The sequence below is a fragment of the Haliotis rubra genome, unplaced genomic scaffold (assembly GCF_003918875.1).
Source record: "Haliotis rubra isolate DU_JTF1 unplaced genomic scaffold, ASM391887v1 Scf23, whole genome shotgun sequence".
Classification (NCBI taxonomy): Eukaryota; Metazoa; Mollusca; class Gastropoda; order Lepetellida; family Haliotidae; genus Haliotis; species Haliotis rubra.
In genome coordinates, this window is record NW_025766336.1 from 778,045 (window position 1) to 784,361 (window position 6,317).

A 6,317-nucleotide genomic window follows, 5' to 3' on the forward strand; every position below is an offset into this window, starting at 1 on the left:
ATGAGGTGAAGACAGTGTGACACATGAGGCAAACAATGACTATAATATTGGGAGCCAAGTATCAGATACATACTACCTTGTAACATTGTACAGAGGGTATAATAAAAAGAAAAATGATACACAGTGGAAGTAGACTGAAGTAAATGTCTTCCTTAAGCCTGCTAATTGGCATTTTGTATTTAGGAAATTTATACTGGTCTTTTGAAGTATATATCTGTAGGCGGACGGAACACTTAACGAAAAATATTGAGCAACATGGCTGTTAATCTTTAAGATCAGCCCATTTTTGTTGTTAAGGAAACAATTACGTGTGTGATCTGACAAGATCAAACTATATTCATCGACCTGAAGGAATCATGGCACTCATGAAAATATCGACATATGCTACAATAAGCCATGGTGCCTCCAAGGAAGGATCAATGTTGGAAACGTAGAGCAAGACAGTGCTCTGTGTAATGGAATATGGCTTGAAAACGTGTATCAAATGCCAGTCATAAGTCATTTTCTTAGACCAGAGATAAACTGATACATATATCTAAGTTGCTGATCCTCTTGAAATATCAGCGTTAGAAATGTAATATCGTTCTTTCAAAACTAGAACAGGGTTGTGAAGGTCAAAAGTCCTTCCATTTGTCATGTTGTTTGAGTGGGATAATAATCGTTGAATCTCACAGTACTAAAAATGATGTTGTAATCCTACAGAGATTGTTTCCGTTCTACCACCTTCCTATACTTTCGCAGAGACAATCTCCATAGAAATGGGTCTTTGTGGGAGTGCCTTAATAATGTCGTGGCAAGATGTTCTTATGACTTGGGGACGTCATTCTATTTGCTCTTGTCGTGAACTCGAGAGACCTGGTGCAATAATCCATTTGTAAACTCTTCATACGGCAATATTCTCTTTAGTTCTGCGCAACTCAAACATATTTTTTTGCAAGTCATAATGACATTCTAAGGAAGTGATGGAACACCGACAGCCCCAGTTAACTTCTCCGTGTACGACAGCGGCCATAATTACGCTCTAATTTTATGGTGCGAAAGGAATTCCTTTTTATTTCCATGTCATCTACTGGAAAGACCTCGCGCAATATCGTGCTTCATTTCATTGAGACAATTTGCCCAACAGCGGCTTCAAGTTAAGCCCTAATCTTAGATCGAGATGAGGAAAGGATCTTCGCACTGGCGAACTAAGACCGTGGTCCTGAGGTATGGTAGCGGTCACGGCCTATTCTCTACATCATTAACTATGGCCAGCATGTCCGCAAGGCTGCTGAAATGTTGAAACACTGGCCTTAGGATACATAGCTGTTGATCAAACTCGCTCTGTGGCAAATGTACAGCACATTGCGGTGTTTCCTTCGGACACTAAGCCATCGATTAATAATACTCAACTGTAGCGTCCGGTTGTATGGTAACATAAAATCTCGTATAATTACTACTGTGAGGGCGATTTCGATTAATGCAACTTGTCGTCCGCAGTGACGAGTTCATTTACACAAGCATTAATGGCTACATATCCAGTGTTCGCACTGCAAACACGACTGCTATAAAACTGTTAATGGCTTACATCTGAAGCGACGCATTTGTATTCATGTAAAAAGAATTCGTCTAAATTCCAATCGTTTTTTTCAGTCCAGCTTAAATTGTTCCAAATTGCACCAACACGAACAGTTAGTATAGCTTGCAAAGAAGTGTTAAAATCGCTTTGACGTGCCTGGGTTGCCAGGCATAATTACAAACGCTGCCATAATGTTACTGGGGTGAAAACAGTCGTGGAAAGGCTTCAAACTGTGAAATACATCACCTTTGAAAAATACCAATTCTTGTTTGTTACACTTTTTAACCACATCACAAATGGTTACAGTTTCTAATTAATATTGATCTGGATCTTAATATAATATATTAATGGTATCTCACTTTTCAATCAAAATTCCTGATATATCACAGATACTGTAATCATAGTTTATGTTATGTGTCATAGAAAACCCATTATTGACACATTTAACGCATGAATACCATTAATTCATCTGTGATAGGCATTTAGAAACTATAACAGGGAGGCTACAAGCTTAATGGAGATAAGCGTTTTCTCTCAAAGGTTTTAGTATTTGAAATCACACAGCGTTATAGCAACATTGAATCTGTTCTATCTTAAGCTTGACTATCGGGTAATGTAGACAATGCGTAATACGCTTGTCGTAATATATGTCAAGGTAATATGAGTTCATGTCATGGTGCCCCACCAGTGAGGCACAATGCTCATAGTGTGGTATGTTTTGTCCAGACCCTCGTCATGTGGTCAGCATAGTGCCAAAAAACAAATTAACAATATTGCACTAAATTACGACATAATATTCCGAACACTGAACGAAATATCATGGTTTCTCTTTTGTTCCATCTGTATGATTAACTGACATTTATGTCTGTTTTATATGTATGCTATCCCTTTCAAATAACCTGGAATGGAATCTTTAATTCGGTAGCGAAGGCATCCTTTGTTTGTATGCCTGTAACGAGCAGGATGTGTGTGCTCTGATAAGTCTAATTAAGTTTACTGTATGGGTAATACATTTACCTCTCCCAAATGATCGAACACAGCGCTCTTTCAAAGAGAATTTAAATAATACATATTTTTCAAGTCGAAGCATGAAAGAACGAGAATTGATTAAAAGTTAAGCATTCAATTTAAATCTGGAACACTGTAGACTGAGTTTCACGAAGCACGTAAACAATTAACTCTTCCAGCGTGGGAATACTTTGTTTACACTACAGCTATTACTCATTAGGAAGTTTCTAAATGACGGCCATCAATCTTAATGTATTTTCTGCTTTGAATCTTGTTGGAGTATTCGCTGCTGAAAATGTCCTCACGGTAGAGTGTATATGTGTTACAGATAAATGTACGTGTGCCCCCCGACGGGGAATTTAATTGACATTAGTTCCGTGTGTAACTATGGTTGCAAAGAGTGCCCCGGCTACATACGTGGCCCTCCGCATGTCTTGCAGCTGGCTATTTAAACACGACATCGAGGTTTGCCAGAAGCAGTGAAGGAGGAACGAAAATAACGTCAAGTATTCACGTGCTGTCAGTTTATATTAAGTAAACGAGCATGTGGTTTCATCTCTGTGTATAAAGACATCTGGGTTAGAACACGTACAGGCAGTTTTCCACGTGGCGTTACCTTATCACAGCTCACAAACTTGTGTCACTAAGGACGCAGTACGGGTACAGGTCTCTTGCTGTTTATTATCAGTAGGGGAGACGTGTTGACTGTCCAGATACAACTATCATCTGTGCAGGACTGCGTCCCATGATCGTGTGTTCGTATCGCCAATTCGCAATGGTTATATTAGTGGTTGGGTAGCACCATATCCGCATTCATGTGTCCATATTGGAAGGTAATCGGCTGACAGTAACTGACACAATGGTATAACTACAACACCTATCAGTGCAGGGTGAAATCAGACTTACTTCTCCCTCAAGAGTGTGAGCACATGTCGTCCAATGTGTACTGCTTTAAGGGCCAACAGCTTAAGCAGTACAATTGTCAGAGTTTAACGTTTAGCGCTTGGCTCGCTCTTCTGCTATAGCCCCAGCTATTGCAACGTTTAAACGACACTTGTCAAAATTGGTTTCAATAGGCTTAGCATAATGTTAAACACTTGGCCCGATCTGCTGCAGCTATGAAACAGTTACCCTTTGCCACATTCTGCTGATATTCCAGTGCAACGTTATACAATTGTTACAACGTGTTGTAATTTGACAGGTGCAAAGCTAAAAACTTCAAAACAGCATGTGACATCTCACGATCATTTTGCATGCCTTTGTATCATAAGTAGGCTAAGTATTTAGCTGTAGCATGTTTTCAAAATGTATCATGACTAAGACAAAACGTTTCAAATTGTGTGGGTTCAAAGCCGTCAAATATGTTATGGCTCATTATTGTCTACAATATCATGCCTCAACTAAATGAAGCTCATTTCTCAAACTGAATGGTTTAGATTTCGTTTGATAAATCCAACCTGTTCCTGTTACAATCGTCTTATTATCACAGAAATTCGACGGGGGGATTGCAAGCAAGGAGAAATAATGACAATTTACTAACACAAACTGTATATTTGATTTGACAGAAGACATTCCGTTAATATCAGTTTCACAATACAAAGAATAAACAATGAACAACCATGTTTCATATAGCATGTACTTATGTATAGGGCGCCACTATACATGTAAATCAGCTACTCGTGATTTCCAATTAGCCCTTGAGATGTTCTAACCATACATCTATAATTGTAATACCATGGAGGAAATAGATCAAATATATATCTGTCTTGTATAGCACGTGATACAAATACTTACAAAACAATGATTTAATAATTTCACATTCTGTCTCTTCTGGAACAATAGGCAGCTGTTACTACATATGCATGGATAACAAAGTTCTTGAGAAACCATCAACATTTGCTTTCATGTCTCCTTCCTTTCATCTGTAACTGTGTCATTAGTAAACAACGCCGTGGATCCTTCTCATCATCCTTTTGGTTGGTTTCTAGGCACTTGACGTATTTCAAAGGATTTCATCTGTATTTAAGCCGAACATAACGACTTTCCCGACGCCATTTGTCCAGGTCCCCGAGGGACGTCTTTTATGTCTGAGCCTGGTCAGGCCATAGTGCAGTTAGTGCGTCAGAATCATTAGTTTCACATGGGAACCCACACAATTAAAACTGGCTTAAGTAACACAAATGATGTATGTTGACCTTTAGCTTAAATTTCCTTTTGTTTATCATAATTCCGTTGTTCGTATATTTTAGAAATACATAAATAGTAGACAGTTCTCAAACGTCCACGCAATATATGCTTTAGTGACGGCAATTATCGACACATGTTACACCGTAAAGAAGTTTAGGTATATTGCAGTAAATTTGAATGTACATTTCAAATACTGTATTAACATATAGTGTCCGTGTATAGGTACTGTGTCAGTCCTGGTGCCACTTACACTATTGCTATGGGTATCGTGTTCGTTTTCAAGACATGGAAAACCTTAACATCCTCATTCTCGTTTCATACACACCAGCGCGAAAGTTGAACAAATAAGATACAAAAATAATGATAATAATAAATAACACACTAGTTGATTCTGAAAAGTGGTTTTACTTCTATCGGCAAGGGGCGTCTTAAGAAAATAACCAATGGGGTCTATAAGATGAGGTTTTTTTCTGTCTATTTGTGTGCCATAACGCTCAACCATTCTCTTATGCGTGTATTACAGAACGGTAAATGTTGGGATTAACACAACATGTTATCCTAGTTCTATACACACGGTTGACATATGCTGTAACTTAATGTATCAGCTACATGTAGTGTACTTCACTTGGTTGGACATATATTTATACATTGATAAACGCAGTATTGGATAGAAGCCATAACATAATGTTTACTGTCGTAAACCTGTCACAGATTGTACAGAGCGGCGATACCTATCGTAACTCTTGACAGAACTCATTTCTGTTGGAGTTGTAAAAAGGGAGTTTTCCCAGTCGCTGACACAATGGAGAACTAACACAGACTTCATGATTACATTGTCAAGTCACATCACTTAACACCCATCTATTTGTTATATAATCCTACATTTGATACATCTACATCTAGACGTTTGCCAAGAAAGAGAAATTACTCAAATGCAAGAAATATCTCTATCAAAAAGAGTAGTGTTTCAGCAAATTGGTATTAGAATTAATAAAAATATGCTCAAAGACACTTCACTCTTTCCCCTCGCAAACGCATGAAACATTGTGGAAATACGTCAAGGACAAAAGTAAGGGAGGTCATTCTAAATGACAGTGATGAAACCTTTGACAGAACAGTGGACATTCAGCATTCCAGATACATGTTATATACACTGAGTGAGTTGACTATACAGCTGGTAGTGCTGAATTTTGAAAATACCAAAATCAATTATAGGGCCAGTAAAGAGGTCATGGCACTTCGTGAGACTTTAGTACTTCCGGTGACAAACAACGTTTCATACCTGTACGAATGATCTCAAGGTTGTCAGTTGACAGCAAGGAACCGATAATCCTTTCAGAAATAACACATTTCCTATCTAACCATCCCCAAATTAGCCAACTATTACGACTTTCAACAGCTGTGACAGCTAAGCATGGTTGTACACTTCTAGAGTATCGGTCTAGTAAAGTCATATTTGGAACCAGAATTGATTTGGAACCAGAATTGGTTCTTGAATATATGCTTGTCACCGCATTCGTAACTACTCGTGTCATTCCGGCAGGCCGGGTGGCGACTCGTACCC